Raw genomic sequence first — 17,059 nt, 5'->3', positions numbered from 1 at the left:
CCCTGTTGATATACAAACACTTCAACTTGTCCGGCACATGTTTGGCTCCAGTAATTTTATGACCTCATTTGTGCGAGCTTGGATGTGGGGGGGGGAAGGAGGAAGGGGAGGGGTCTGTGTGTGTGTGTGTGTGTGTGTGTGTGTGTGTGTGTGTGTGTGTGTCCTCTCACTAGACTGTTCTCTCTCTCTCTCTCTCTCTCTCTCTCTCTCTCTCTCTCTCTCTCTCTCTCTCTCTCACACACACACACACACTGATCAAGTCTTACCTGAGCAAACCCAAAACGAGTAAAATAAAATAGTTCTTCATTGAAAGTCATAAATCATTCTCCCTTTTTTTTTGTCACTGAGAATAAAAAAAAAAACACAATCATCATTATTATTTTTTTTACAGTGAAGGAAGCAGCTCAAGGGCAACACTAAATCAAGCAAACAAGCTCGCTAATAACTCCTCATATAAAAGAAAGCAGAGATGTGTGCAAGGCCAAACGAGAGGTCAATTTCGTATGGACACAATTCACTATGTACTATACTATACACCTATGAACATCTGTATATATAGGTCTTACCGGACTAACCCCAACGAAAGTAAAGAAAAAAATCCGATGGAGACTTTGCACTATGAACTACACCTATGAACATTTGTAGGTCTTACCGGACTAACCCCAGAGAAAGTAAAGAAAATTTCAGATGGAGACTTTACACTAAGGACTACTACACACCTATGAACATTTGTAGGTCTTACCGGACTAACCCCAGAGAAAGTATAGAATATTTCGGATGGAGACTTTACACTAAGGACTACTACACACCTATGAACATTTGCAGGTCTTACCCGACTATCCCCAACGAAAGAAAAGAAAAATTCGGATGGAGTCTTTTCACTATGAACTACTACACACCTATGAACATCTGTAGGTCTTACCCGACTAACCCCAAACATTTGTAGGTCTTACCCGACTAACCCCAAGGAAAGCAGAGTAAAATATCTCCACAGAAACACACACACCATCCTCCCTTCTTCACTTGAGGATAAAAGAAGTTAAAAAAAGAAAAGTTTCGCAGGAAGCACACTTTGGTCTTTCCCGACTAACCCCAAACATTTGTAGGTCTTACCCAACTAACCCCAAGGAAAGCAGAGTAAAATATCTCCACAGAAACACACACACCATCCTCCCTTCTTCACTTGAGGATAAAGGAAGTTGAAAAAAAAAGGGGGTTCGCAGGAGGCACGCCCATCAGTCAGGCTCCCTCCACGGTGACTCGCGACGCACAGTGAGTCTTCCTGCGTGACTCACGGATGGTTATTAAGTTAAGCTTCCTGTGCACGTAAGTCAAGGCCGCCCGCCAGCCTGCCTAGTGGAAATAATGATGCTTGCTCGTAATTCCCGGCGCCATTCTTTCGTATATGATTCAGCGTGTCATTACTCATGCACACGAGCGGGCACACACAAAAAAATGATATATAGAAAAGAAATAGAGGTAAATAAATAAAATAAATAAATAAAGATGAATAAATAAATGAATGAATAGATAAATAAATGAATATAATTAGAAAACATAAATAAAGACAACTGTTATCTACCTTTTTTTCTGAAGATTAGGAAACGAGATGAAAAAAAGAGCAACAACAACAACAGCAACAACAACAACCATACCAAAAATGACAGAAATAACAAAAACACGCCCTCATTCTCCTTCCTTTAACTTATAACATCAACATCTTCCAATAGTCACACGCGAAAGGAGATTAATTGGTTTTTCAAGTGTTTTTTTTTTTCACGTTCACGGTACAGAAGAAGGCACAGACTACCACCAGGGCCATGAACGTACCCCTGGAAATGCCGGAAACTCCTACGAAAGCCTTGTCAAATATGTGCTGAGTACCGGTGCTTAAGAATATGACCCCTTAAATAAAACTGTCCACCCTCATCCCCCATTCGCTAACCCACTGACCTCCGCAAGCAGCATCCCTTCTCCATCTTCCTCCCTGCATCTTTGTTTTCCGCATCTCATCTTTGTTTAATCGGGTTTTGCATAAGTGTTGTTTTCACGTTCATGGTACAGAAGAAGGCTCAGACTACCACCAGGGCCATGAACGTACCCCTGGAAATGCCCGAAACTCCTACGAAGGCCTTGTCAAATATGTGCTTGGGTATGGGAGCTAAAGAATATGACCTTTGACCCTTGATAATTAAACTGTTCACCCTTATTCCCCACTCGCTAACCCAGTGACCTCTGCAAGCAGCATCCCTTCTCCCTGCGTCTCTCTGCATCTCTTTGTTTACTGATCTCCTTAACAACCGAATTCCCGCCGTAAATCGCGCGCTCACCTCATCCGTCAACATTTATGACGACATTTGTCACCCCCACTTCCTCGTTACCTCATTTATCTCGCGGACTCTGCATTGCTCATCACTCTCTTGGTCGGTCTCTTGGTCGGTCTCTCTCTCTCTCTCTCTCTCTCTCTCTCTCTCTCTCTCTCTCTCTCTCTCTCTCTCTCTCTCTCTCTCTCTCTCTCTCTCTCTCTCTCTCTCTCTCATCTAGTCTCACTCTAAACACACACACACACACATACACACGCACGCAAGCTATGATACTATACCACCAACTTGCGAAAACCGAGACTCTGACCCGTACTGAACGCGTAAGAGAGAGAGAGAGAGAGAGAGAGAGAGAGAGGGGGGGGGGGGGGGGGAGATAAACAATAGGGGTACACGTCAGATTCAGCCGCGTGATTTACTGTATCTCTTTCCTGGCCATTGCAATTTTTCTCCAAGATTTCCGAAATACTGTGGAGGATGCAGTATGTAATCGTATGTGTGTGTGTGTGTGTGTGTGTGTGTGTGTGTGTGTGTGTGTGTGTGTGTGTGTGTGTGTGTCTGCTTAAATGACACTCTCATAAGCAGGTCTGGGTGCGAGAGGGATTTAGGGGTCTTAGTGAGCTCTGATCTCCGTCCAAGGGCACAATGCATTCAAGCTAGAAATCGAGCAAATAGGGTACTGGGATTTATTTCAAGGAGCGCAAGCAACAGAAGCCCCGAAGTCTTCCTCAAACTATATTTAGCATTAGTTAGACCTCATCTTGACTATGCGGTTCAGTTCTGGTCACCCTACTATAGAATGGATATCAAAATGTTAGAATCGGTGCAGAGGAGGATGACTAAGATGATTCAGGGGTTGAGAAACTTGCCATACGAGGAAAGACTCAAACAGTTAAACTTGCATTCTCTAGAAAGCTTTTTTTTATTATTGTTTCCTTTTTTGTGTGCCCTTGAGCTGTCTCCTTTGTTGTAAAAAAAAAGAACATATATACACACACACACACACACACACACAAACTCAGCCTACACAGACATATTTCAAGGCAAGACTGACCGGGCAAGAAAGAAAACACCCACAAACTGAGCCTACAAGAGAGACAACACGAGTGGAATCAACGCTTGAAGAGGCGAGTGACGCAACGCCGCGATAAGATTGCTTTACTGGATCCCTTATCGTCGCCAGTCACGCAGGGAATCGAACTCTGCAGCAGGATGGAGGCCTCGTCACGGGAACCTTTTGTAACGTCTTGAATTTATGGGATTGGACCCTCACTCTTTGGACTCTTTCTCACTCTCTCTCTCTTTCTCTCTGCGTCTCTCTCTCTCTCTCTCTCTCTCTCTCTCTCTCGCTCTCTCTCTCTCTCTCTCTCTCTCTCTCTCTCTCTCTCTCTCTCTCTCCTATGTCTTCAAGAGCAAGTCGGACCGCCCTGGCCACTTTATCTTTCTTTTTTCTTTCTTTCTTCTGTATTTTTGTATCAGTATCTCACCCGCCTCCTTTCGTTGTAGTTCCCCCTTCTTTTCCGTAAATATAATCCTTGAACAAAGTCTTCTGGTATACGTAAATTGTCTTCCAGTATCTTTCCGTATTTTTGTATCTATATCTTGCCCCTCCTCCATTCCTCATCCTCCCCGTACATAAAAACCCGCATGTAAAATCTTCTAGTATCCGTAAAGCTTCTAGTATCTATATATAATCATTTCTATCCGTATCCATAAATAAATTAGTCTAGTAACTATTTCCATATCTGTCTAGTATCTGTATTTCCTTATCTATCTTGCCCTCCCTATCACTGTAACTCATCCACCTTCTCTGTAAACAATATCTATAATTTAAAACTCTATCCACTCTTTCTCCTTCCTCCCTTCAGCTCCCTCAAGACCTCACACTCGTAGACAAATGAATACACAAACGATGACATTTCTTATACCCACTGAGGTCCTTCTTTCACCCCCTCTAGTCCATATTCTCAAACATTTACGGGCTTACGAGTAAACACCCACATTTGATAAGGCTTTCGTATAGGCTGTAGTGGGTATTTCCATGGGTAGTGTTACGAGCATATTGATAGGTGGACAAGGCTTCAAGCACCGTCAATATGAAAAACTAATTTGGGCTGGACTTACATACACCCACATTTGATAGAGGTTGTAGAGGTTGTTGTGGGTATTTCCATGGATAGTTTTATGAGCCTAGGGATAGTTTGACAAGGCTTCAAGCACAGTGAACATGAAAAACTAATGTGGCCTGGAGTTGCATACACCCACATTTGATTGAGGTTGTAGAGGTTGTTGTGGGTATTTCCATGGGTAGTTTTATGAGCCTAGGGATAGTTTGACAAGGCTTTTGCACCGTGAACGTGAACAAACAGTAATGAGAACTCGACCTATCTCCTATGTGGCCTTGGGAAATTGTTTTAGCTGGAGCAGAAAGCGTCTAAGAATGCGAGCCTGGCCTCACACTTGTCTTCCTGCTGGTCACAAGAGAGGAAGGTCCACAAGCACTTTTTCTTGACCGCAAACCATTTTTCTCACTGAACTGGCAACGTTACCAACCTTTCCCCTATAACCTGCTCCACCCACCGTGCCTCGATTGTCACCAAGGGCACACACACACACACACACACCACTGACTTAACAGGTTGACTTCCTACGCCGTTTCCTTCCCGACGCCTTACTTGAAACCAACCTAAGTCTCACTCCTCGGTCAACCACTTCGAACACACTACTCTCAATACACGGATAACGACCCCCTTCCCCCTTCCCGTTATCGCCTTATCTAACTTATCAGCTGAATTCTAAGAGCCCTGTCCCGTTATCTGGTATAGTGGTAACTTGCACAATGTTTTCTGGTCTACTTTTTATCATTTGTATACCAATTTGACAGGACGGATGACGACAGAATTAGGATGATCTGTCGGGTTCCGTACGTGTGAGGGACCCGCAGTGCCAAGACGTGTATGTGACGTGGTAGTGTGGTGTAAATATCGTAAACAGTAGCTTATCTTTGTGTTTTGCTCGTGTTTTTTATCCAGAAAGACTCGGCGACGGTAGTTTAGCCAATATTGCTTGAACCAGAAAATTGCTACAGTGGAAAATAATGAAATGAGTGTGTGTTTAAAGCTTTGTACATCTTTCACTTAATGGAGAAAAAACAAGTATATATTTAAAACCACTAACTTTACTTTGCGTTTTAATTTTGTTTATCTAATACTGCTTGAACCAGAAAATTGCTACAGAGGAAGATAATAAAATGAGTGTGTGTTTAAGCTTTGTACATCTTTCACTTAAGGAGAAAAACAAGTATATATTTAAAACCACTAACTTTAATTTGCGTTTTAATTTTGTTTATCTAATATTGCTTGAACCAGAAAAATGCTGTAGTGGAAGATAATGAAAAGGATTGTGTGTTTAAAGCTTTGTACATCTTTCACTTTGGGAGAAAAACAAGCATATATTTAAAACTACTAACTTTCATTTGCGTTTTAATTTTGTTTATCTAATATTGCTTGAACCAGAAAATTGCTACAGTGGAAAATAATGAAATGAGTGTGTGTTTAAAGCTTTGTACATCTTTCACTTTGAGAGAAAAACAAGCATATATTTAAAACTACTAACTTTCATTTGAGTTTTAATTTTGTTTATCTAATGCTGCTTGAACCAGAAAATTGCTACAGAGGAAGATAATAAAATGAGTGTGTGTTTAAGCTTTGTACATCTTTCACTTAAGGAGAAAAACAAGTATATATTTAAAACTACTAACTTTAATTTGCGTTTTAATTTTGTTTGATATAATATTGCTTTATCCAGGAAATTGCTGCAGTGGAAGATAATGAAAAGGATTATGCATTTAAAGCTTTGTAAATCTTTCACTTAATGGAGAAAAACACGCATATATTTAAAACTACTAACTTTCATTTGCGTTTTAATTTTGTTTGTATGGGACGGTGGTTGATCTAGTATTGCTTGAACCAGAAAAATGCTCATGTGGTAGATAATGAAATAAGGAATGTGCATTTAAAACTTCGTACATTTAACTTAATGGGAAATAGTATATGCATAAAGCTCGCATCTTTTACTTAATTAAAAAAAAGTATGTATTCAGAACTCCTAACATCTTTTAACTTAATGGGAAAGAAAAGTGTGTATTTAAAACTGCGAACTTGCACTTGTATTTTAATCTTGCTTCCTTGGGACAAAAATTTATCTAATATTGCATAATCAGAATAACGCTGCAGTTAAAAAGAATGAAATAAAGAATACGTATTTAAAACTTCCTACATCTTGTCACCTAATGGGAAAGAAAAGTATGTATTTAAAACTGCGAACTTCTTTCACTTGTGTTTTAATCTTGCTTCATTAGGACGGTACTTAATTTGATATTGCTTTTAACTAGAAAAATGCAGCGGTGGTAGATAATAGATAAAAAGAACATGTATTTAAAACCACGAACTTCTTTCACTTGTGTTTTAATCTTGCTACATTAAGACGGTACTTAATCTAATATTGCTTTAAACCAGAAAAATGCAGCGGTGGTAGATAATGGAATAAAAAAGAATATGTATTTAAAACCGCTAACTTCTTGCACTTGTGTTTTAATCTTGCTTCATTAGGTACTTAATCTAATATTGCTTTTAACCAGAAAAAACGCAGCGGTGAGTGATAATAGATAAAAAAGAATATGTATTTAGAACTACAAACTTCTTTTACTTAATGAATAAAAAAACATGTATTCAAATCTGCAAACTTTCTCTCCTGTTTCACTTTTTGCTTTTTTGCGTAATGTGATTTGTGAACTCTAACTTGCGGGTTTTACTGTTTTTCTAGCGACTCACCCCACGACGTATACACAATAACACCTGCACTTAAGTAGACACACGCACGCTATTCACGCACACACACACACACACACACACACACACACACACACACACACACACACAAACAAACAATCCCCCCCTTTATTTTTTACAACAAAGAAGGCAGCTCAAGGGCACACAAAAAAAGGAAACAATAATATATATATAAAAAAAAAAGCCCGCTACTCGCTGCTCCTAAAAAGAATCCAAAGAGGTGGCCGAACGAGGGGTCAATTTCGGGAGGAGAGGTGTCCTGATACCCTCACCATAACACACACATACCAACACAACAACACACACATATACACCAACCGTCCCATTCTCCCCACCACAGTAAGCCCCTTTTGACGACACACCCGCACACTCATTCACTCCCACCTCAACCATCCCCCCTCACACACCTGACGCTGCCGGTGATGTACAGCCCGAGGAATATATTGCCAGTGTGCGCCGCCTGCCTAGGGGCGTCACGATAACACTGTGGAGTGATCGATGGCGCCTGTCGATGAAAAACAGGATGAAAGGCATGATTTATGTGTTATTTATTCATATGCCTGTTCAGGGAAGAAGGAAGGGGATAGTTGAAAGCGTTATTGGTGGGTATAATGGATGCTCCTGCCGCTACCCCCCAAAAATACAGGTGTAGGACAAGTGCATAAGTTGAAAGTGTTACTGGTGTCTTACTGATGGTACGGTCGCTATCCTCCCAAAATACAGGTGTAGGACAAGTGCATAAGTTGAAAGTGTTACTGGTGTCTTATTGATGGTACCGTCGCAACCCAAAAAAACAGGTATGGGACTAGTGCATAAGGTTAGTGAATAAGTTGAAACTGTTATTGGTATCTCACTGATGGTATTGCCGCTATCCCCCAAAAAAACAGGTGTAGGACAAGTGCATAAGTTGAAAGTGTTACTGGTGTCTCATTGATGGTACTGTCGCAATCCCAAAATAAACAGGTGTGGTATTAGTGCATAAGGTAATGAAACGAGTGATAAGGAGATTAAAAAAGATACAAGTTGAGGGAAGAAAGAAGGGGATAGTTGAAAGCGTTATTGGTAAGTCTCACTAATGGTACTGTCGCAATCCACCATAGAAAGCGTTATTGGTAAGTCTCACTAATGGTACTGTCGCAATCCACCCAAAAAACAGATGTGGTATTAGTGCATTAGGTAATGAAACGAATGATAAGGAGATAAAAAAAAAATATACAAGCTGAGGGAAAAAAGAAGGGAAAAGTTAACAGCGATATTTGTGTCTCATTTACGGAATACTGTCGCTATCACCCAAAAAAACAGGTGTGGTATTAGTGCCTAGGTTAATGAAACTGATGAGGAGGAGGTACAGAGATATGAAATTAGGGAAGAAAGAATGGGATAGTTGAAAGCGTAATTGGTAGGTCTCCATAATGGTACTGTCGCAACCCCCATAAAACAGGTGTGGTATTAGTGCACAAGGTAATGAAACAGATGATAAGGAGGTACAGAGATATGAACTTAGGGAAGAAAGAAGGGGATAGTTGAAAGCGTTATTGGTAGGTCGCATTGATGGTACTGTAGCAACCCCCCAAAACAGGTGTGGTATTAGTGCACAAGGTAATGCAACAGATGATAAGGAGGTACAGAGATATGAAATTAGGGAAGAAAGAATGGGATAGTTGAAAGCGTTATTGGTAGGTCTCACTAATGGTACTGTAGCAACCCCCCAAAACAGGTGTGGTATTAGTGCCTAGGTTAATGAAACTGATGATAAGGAGGTACAGAGATATGAAATTAGGGAAGAAAGAATGGGATAGTTGAAAGCGTTATTGGTAGGTCTCACTAATGGTACTGTCGCAACCCCCAAAACAGGTGTGGGATTAATGCAAAAGGTAATGAAAACGGGAGATAAGGAAGTACAGAGATACAAACTGAGTGACGAAAGAAGGGAAAAGTTAACAGCAACATTGCATCTCATTTACGGTACTGTCGTTATGCCCAGGTGTGTCATTAGCGTAAAAGGTAATAAAACGAATAATAGGGAGATAAAGAAAGAGATACGAACTGAGGAAAGAGAGAAGTTAAAAGTTGAAAGCGATATTGCCTCATTTATAGTCTTGTCCCTCTCCCCAGGTGTGTCATTAGTGCAAATGGTAATAAAACGAGCGATAAGGAGATTAAGAGATACGAGCTGACGTCACCTAATCGCCGAGGCACCAGACAAGAACCGTAAAATGCGTGACTCACTTACGTCGGTATGCTCAGACGCTCTCGGCACTCACAACAAGTATTTCAAAGGTCACATAGGAGATTAGTCGGGGGTGTTCACGTTCAAGGTCCATAACTAAGGTCAGACTATCATTAGGCTCTTAAAACTATATATGGAAATTACAGCACAACCTCTACGAAAGCCTTACCGAAGTGCTTAACTCGGGAGCTGCGGGGGTCATGTTTCTAAGGTTAGGTTAGGTTAGGTTAGGTTAGGTTAGGTTAGGTTAGGTTAGGTTAGGTTAGGTTAAAGGCCCCTCTAAGCAAAATAATGAGAAAGAATCATCACTCACGCAAACCATTTCATAATAAATATCAACGCATATGTGATCAGTTTATGCATCATCTATTTTGGGAGGTTTATATCATGGCAGAAATTTGGCCCGTCGCTGCTACACGGTAAAGCCACAAATTTGGCCCGTCGCTGCTACCGGGTTAAGGTTCGTAATTTCAGACGCTTTCGGCTCTCACAACAGTTTTTAAAGGTGGCAAAGGTGATTAGTCTTGTTCTCATGACTGTTCTCAAGTTCATGAAGCAGATGTCTCTTCAAACTATCACAAAGCTTATAAATCTACCCATGAAAATACCCACAACTCCTACAAAAGCCTTATTAAATGTGGGTTTGTTTGAGAGAGCGTTTTTTTACTCTATTCGAAGTTTGTCACTAATGTAAACTAACTAATGTCACTAACGTAAACAAACTATCACAAAGCTTATAAATTTACCCATGGAAATACTCACAACTCCTACAAAAGCCTTATTAAATGGGGGCTTGTTTGAGAATGCTTTTTTCTACTCTATTCGAAATTTGTCACTAATGTAAACTAACTAATGTCACTAACGTAAACAAACTATCACAAAGCTTATAAATCTAGCATGTCTGATCAACGACGCGTATTATCAAACTTTTTCGGCTCTCACAACAGCTAATTCTAAACACCACAAAGAGGATTAGTCAGATTCTCATGTGTTTCTTCATATTCATGGTCTGGAAGCCTCGTCAAATTAGCACCAGACTCGTAAAACTACCCATGGAAATATCAGTCGTGTCCATATCGCTAACAAAGCCCTAACAATCGAATTATCTGCTTCCCTTCTCTGGTATATCCGTCCTATCCTTCACTGTCCTTATCCTATACTGTCCTTATCCTATACTGCCCTATCCTATGTTGTCCTATTCTAAACTAGCCTATGCTCTACTATCCTGACCTAAGCTGTCCTATCCTAATCCGTCCTATCCTGAACTGTCCTATTCTGAAATGTCCAGTCCTTCAATTTCCTATCGTAACCTATCCTATCCTATACTATACCTGTTTCCAAAGGTCACAAAGAGGATTAGTCAGATTTTCATGTGTTTCTTCATATTCTTGGTCTGGAAGCCTTATCAAACTATCACTAGACTCATAAAACTACCCATGGATATATAACTTGCATCCATACCGTTAACAAAGCCCTAACAATCGGATTCTATGGTGTTTCTTCATATTCTTGGTCTGGAAGCCTTATCAAACTATCACCAGACTCAAAACTACCCATGGAAATATCAGTCGTTTTCATACCGTTAACAAAGCCCTAACAATCGGATTCTATGGCGTTTCTTCATATTCTTGGTCTGGAATCCTTATCAAACTATCACCAGACTCAAAACTACCCATGGAACTATCAGTCGTTTTCATACCGTTAACAAAGCCCTAACAATCAGATTCTACGGTGTTTCTTCATATTCTTGGTCTGGAAGCCTAATCAAACTATCACCAGACTCAAAACTACCCATGGAAATATCAGTCGTTTTCATATCGTTAACAAAGCCCTAACAATCGGATTCTATGGTGTTTCTTCATATTCTTGGTCTGGAAGCCTTATCAAACTATCACTAGACTCAAAACTACCCATGGAAATATCAGTCGTTTTCATATCGTTAACAAAGCGCTAACAATCGAATTATCTGCTTCCCTTCCTTGGTATATCGGGGAACACATGAGCCTCTTCCCAGCAGCTGGCCCTTCCATGCGCGCGGGCAGCATAAAACTAAAACTAATCAGCCGACTTTTTAGGCCGGCGCCACAAAAACACTTTCATGGGAGCGAGAAAGCAGAAAGCGGAAATTAATTTGTGGTGGGACCTTTGGAGGCATTCAGCGGAGAGGAAAAGAGTCTGACGCAAAAAAGAAAGAAAAAAAAAATGTGGAGTGCGATACCAAAGATTTTAGTAATGTAAATTAATTAACTATCCTCTCCTATACTGTCCTATCCTATACTAAGCTGTCCTATCCTATACTATCCTCCTATATTTTCCTATCCTAAACTCCTATTTTAAACTGTCCTATTCTATACTATATTATCCAAAACTGCCTTATTCTAAACTATATTATCCAAAACTGTCTTATTCGAAATTGTCCTATCCTGAACTGTCCTGTCCTCAACTGTCCTATCCTAAACTATCCCATCCTATCCTATCCTGTCCTATTTTGAACTGTCCTGTCATTAACTGTCCTATCCTAAACTTCCATCCTCTACTATCTTATCGTTTACTGCCCTATCCTTTCCTGCCCTATCCTAAACCATCCCATCTTATCCTATCCTGTCGTATTCTGAACTGCCCTGTCCTAAATTGTTCTATCCAATACTATCCTATGCTCCACTATATATATCCAATACTATACTATCCAACCCTGTTTTATCTGATCCTATTATATATTATCTCCTATACTATCCTAAAGACATGAAGAGGGTGAGGATAACTACAATAAAAAGCATCCTATCTAATCCTATCCTACGGGGTGCAGTCCATCGGGCCGCTGTGGTGAGGGGGGGCGCGGTAATGGGATGGGAGCCAGTGACCTTCCGGGGAGCGTCCAGCCATAGCGTGACGTGACCGTGGATGCCGTTTCCTGTGTGTGTGTTTGTGTGTATGTGTGTGGGTGAAAGTGGGGGACTGTGTTTGTATGTGTGGGGAGGAGGGAGGGAGGGGGGTGGCGTTTGTGTGTGCCGGGGGGGGGTGGGGGTATGTTTGTGTGTGTGTGGAGAGAGGACTGTATATGTGTGTGTGGAGGGGGTTGCGTATGTGTGTGTGTGTGTGTGTGTGGGGGGGGGGGGGGGGGGTTATAAGTGTCTGTGTGTGTCGGGGGGTTATATGTTTGTGTGTGGAGGGAGGGTTGTATTTGTGAGTGTGTGTGTGTGAGAGGGAGGGTGGTGCCTGTGTGTGTTTGTGTGTGTGTGTGTGTGTGTAATAATAACATTAATAATAATAATAATAATAAACGGTTTATTCAGCCTCAAAGTCCATGGTTAAGGCACCTCGTAACCGCCCCGCCAGTTACGCCTCTTACCTATAATAATTGCTTGGTCACGCCGGAGCACGGAGGTGAATTTCATTGCGCTATTAAACAGTTTTATATTGTCGCCCCACGTAAGCACATGAATGTAAATTGCACGGAATGTTCACTCGCAAATATCACACACACACACACACACACACACACACACACACACACACACACACACAACGTAGTACTACATTCAGGTGGACTTAAACTTCATAAAGGGCGATTTTCCACAGATTTGGCGGCTTAGATTTTGCCCACGGCGGGTTTTTGTGGACTCCCGTAACTACGAATTATTTCTTACGCCTCTGCAAAAAGCTATGAGGCAAGAGAACGACACATAAGATTAAAATTACTACAATACTCATAAAGAAATATATAGAAGAGGAATAAGTGTCTTTTAACGATGTGAGTAATTCAAGAGTAAAATTGACGCAAATACTTCAACCATCTCTCCTCTTGGTATCGCTGTTTTTAAGGGTCTATACACGGTGCGGTTAAGAACATATCTGATGTGGGTGTGTAAGCCCCAAAATGTTGAAGATTATTGGTCCCGGCAGCAGCAGACACAGGAAGCCACAACGTTCCCCCGACCACAGCATAGCGAAACAAATGGCAGGGAGCGGGGAGAGGCGGGTTGACGCTGGCCTAACAATTACTTAAGTTCCCCCTTATAGCTGACGAGACGAGACCTTCTTGTGAGTAACTGCTAATGGTCGGAGATTGCATAAATGGTAGTGTGTCATTATTCCAACGCGGCTACTTAGGATGATGATGATGATGAGGAGGAGGAGGAGGAGGAGGAGGAGGAGGCTGAATAAGAAGTATGAGAAGGAGGAAGAAGACAATTAAAGGACTGGAAATAGGAGGTTGAGGAGAAAGAATAAGAAAAAGAACAACAACAACAACATCAACAACAACAGCAACAACAACAACAACTAGAGGAAAACGAAGAAGAAGATTAGAATGAGTTGTCTTACTTTTCTTTTTTTTTTTTTACATTACATAATATAATAAAAATCTTCACTATTGGTCAACAGCGTCTCGGGCCTTTCTTTTCTTCAACGCCTCAAGAGGGACCAAAGGATAATCCAAAGTAACGAACAACACTCTACATTAATACAAAGAATGCTTGCGCTGTTGCCACCATTTCCCTGCGTTAACGTATACACCAGCTGTTATGCTTACCAACTCAATACGCTAAAGAGATAAGGCGGAGAATGCATAATGTAAAACTCTTGCAGGCCCCGAGCAGAAAAGGGAAAATTACTTCAGGGTGAGCGCTGCATAAAGCTTATTCTTTACGGGAATGTGTATTTATGAGTTCGATTTTCGGGAGCGGAGAAGTGGCGGAGACCAGGGCCGGAGCGGGGACACACGGGGGACAGGGGGAAGGCTGGCTGGCTGGGGTGGGGGGGGGAGGACCTTACTCGAAACACCTGAGAACAAAGAGATCCTCGTTGAGTGTCTTAAGCACGGTGAAGACCCTTGGCTCTTCGCTATTTCTGTGCGCGACATCACCATTGCCAGATTGTCGTACTCAGAGCATAGTATTTACCGGTTTCTGACGCCTAACTATTGCCAAGAAACATCAAGATCAATTCTTTTAACACAGTAGCAGCGACGGGCCAAATTTGCGGCTTTACCGTGTAGCAGCGACGGGCCAAATTTGCGGCTTTACCGTGTAGCAGCGACGGGCCAAATTTGCGGCTTTACCGTGTAGCAGCGACGGGCCAAATTTGTGCCATGATATAAACCCCAAAAAATAAATGATACATAAACTCAATACGAACCAACCGGCCTCTTGTCGACTCCTTACGTTCTTATGTTCTTATGTTCTTATATATTATGAAATGGTTTGTGTGAGTGATGATTTTTTCTCATTTTTCTGGCTTAGAGGGACCATTAAGAAACATGATCCCCGCTCCTACCGGGTTAACGATAACTATAAATGAGATTCGTTATTGGAGCCCAGAAGACAGTTTTGGGGTAGGAAGTCGGGAAATATATAAGCGGCTGAGTGCGACAATCTGGCAACGTTGCGCGACATCTGCTGGGATAGGAACCTCGCCCGCCCACAAGACAGTTTGTCCTACATAGGTTACCGTGACTATCGTACATATGTGGTTACTGTTCACTTAGCCAGAGGCGTTACGCTAAAATGAGGTGTAATAACAAATGCCAGAAGTAGCTATTCCATGGGCTTTAAGTTATTATTTATCAAGATACTCGTAATCCTCCCCTCAAGGACCTTACGCTGATATACTTAGACGCTTCCTCCTCTCCATCAGCTATTTCTAAAGGTTCAAAAGGAGATCAGTCGGGTTCTTATGAGTGGTATTTTAGATTCATGTTACGGGAGAAGGGTCTAACTACCACCAGGGTTATGAAACTACCCCTGGAAGTTGGAAAGTTTCGTTTAGTCGGCGCAACATCTGTGGTCACATGCCGGAGAGAGACAGACGGGGAAAGAATTACAGGAGAAGGGAACAGACCCCAGGAGACGGGACACAACCCCCGATTAATACCTGGTACCCATTCACTGCTGGGTGGACAGGGGCGTAGGGTATCGGAAAAGCCGCCCAAATTTTTCCACTCCTCCCGGGAATCGAGTTCAAAAGGAGATCAGTCGGGTTCTTATGAGTGGTATTTTAGACTCATGGTACGGAAGAAGGGTCTAACTACCACCAGGGTCATGAAACTACCCCTGGAAATGCCTCCCACAACTCCTATGGAAGCTTTGTCAAATATGTGTGCTTGGGCGCTGAAATGTTTAACCTAGTAGCAGCGACGGGCCAAATTTGTGGCTTTACCGTGTAGCAGCGACGGGCCAAATTTGTGGCTTTACCGTGTAGCAGCGACGGGCCAAATTTGTGGCTTTACCGTGTAGCAGCGACGGGCCAAATTTGTGGCTTTACCGTGTAGCAGCGACGGGCCAAATTTGTGCCATGATATAAACCCCCAAAAATAGACGATACATAATCTGATTACAAATGCTTTGATATATATTATGAAATGGTTTGTGTGAGGGGTGATTTTTTCTCATTTTTCTCGCTTGGAGGGACCATTAAGAAACATGATCCCGCTGCTACCGGGAATACGACTCCCAACATCGTCCTGCAGAAGTACCATGATCGCAGGAATCCCACCCCAGCTCCCATCGCCTCTTCACCGCCAACTTAACAACCACCGCTTAGCATCGCATCAGAAAAGTTGCCGCGAGCTCTAGTGTTAAACTGTTAATTATCCTTCACCGAGGCAACAGCGATTATTTGCAGCGCGCCAGTTACCTATAATTGGCCATGCATACCAAAAATGATCGCGTTCAGGAGCTTTTTGTTCCCGCCGAGCCTCTCTCTCTCCCGCCCCGCCCCGCCGCCCCGGTCCGCGTGGGGGCCTGCAGGAGCGCGGCGCTTTGCTATACAGCGTTGAGGAATGTTTTAATTTTTTTCGTATTTTGCACTGCTGTTCCCCCTGGAGGCTTACCTTTTACCCGGTAGAAGCGGGGATCATGTTTCTTAATGGTCCCTCTAAGCGAGAAAAATGAGTAAAAATCATCACTCACACAAACCATTTCATAATGCATATCAAAACATCTGTGATCAGTTTATGCATCATCTATTTTGGGGGTTTATATCATGGCACTAATTTGGCCCGTCCCTGGTACCGGGTTAATCTCATGCTCCAGGAACAGCGCTGGGTGGGAGAGGACCGAAGAAGCAAGTCTCGAGGTTACTTTGAAAATGCCTCTCCACCCTAAAGTGCAAGTGGAGGAGGAGGAGGAGGAGAAGCGATAACTCGACGCAGGTGATGCTCGGCGTGTGTCAGACAGGCCAGGTGGGTTTTGGTTGTGACCGACAAACAGACATCATCAGGGATTATCGTCCTGGTAATGGGTTTCAATTAACCTCCACTCCTAAAGTTCACACGCATGATCCCGCGGCAGTTATGATCCATTTGTATGTTCGTCACTCGCCCAGCCTGCCAGGACTGGATGACCCGTCCCGCCCTGAGCACCTCCTGGCACCGGAGTGTTGTAATTCATGCATCGGGGACACGAGCCGCTGCGACGAGACTGTGAATGCATTAAACATCGCTGTGACAACACTAACGCCAGGGGTTGAACGATGCCAGCTTTCAAAACACCTGTACTGGCATTGCTGCAAACTGATATTTGATCCGCTTCACAATTACTGCATCAATTTCAATAACAAACAAGAGTAAAAGATTAACTGCCTGGAGTGTATTACATAATGGCACAAACACACACACACACACACACACACACACACACACACACACACACACACACACA

At 42.3% G+C, this 17,059-nt stretch overlaps 1 protein-coding gene across 4 annotated transcripts in view; it reads right to left on the bottom strand.

The window, feature by feature from the left end:
* The window catches only part of LOC126988763 (uncharacterized), a 35,003-nt gene extending 29,921 nt beyond the window's left edge, over positions 1-5,082 (bottom strand). Inside the window, exon 1 of one of the 4 annotated variants that reach the window (XM_050847159.1) lies at positions 5,008-5,082. The gene's annotated coding sequence lies outside the window, so the exon portion shown is untranslated. Of the gene's footprint in view, positions 1-4,945 lie in introns of all 4 variants that reach the window. The other 3 variants (XM_050847160.1, XM_050847163.1, XM_050847161.1) reach the window with 3 other exon arrangements.
* Positions 5,083-17,059: the final 11,977 nt, after the last annotated feature.

Source organism: Eriocheir sinensis, chromosome 70 (assembly GCF_024679095.1).
Source record: "Eriocheir sinensis breed Jianghai 21 chromosome 70, ASM2467909v1, whole genome shotgun sequence".
NCBI classification, from domain to species: domain Eukaryota; kingdom Metazoa; phylum Arthropoda; class Malacostraca; order Decapoda; family Varunidae; genus Eriocheir; species Eriocheir sinensis.
The sequence above is the reverse complement of the archived record's forward strand: the minus strand, read 5'-3'. Positions and strand labels throughout refer to the sequence as shown.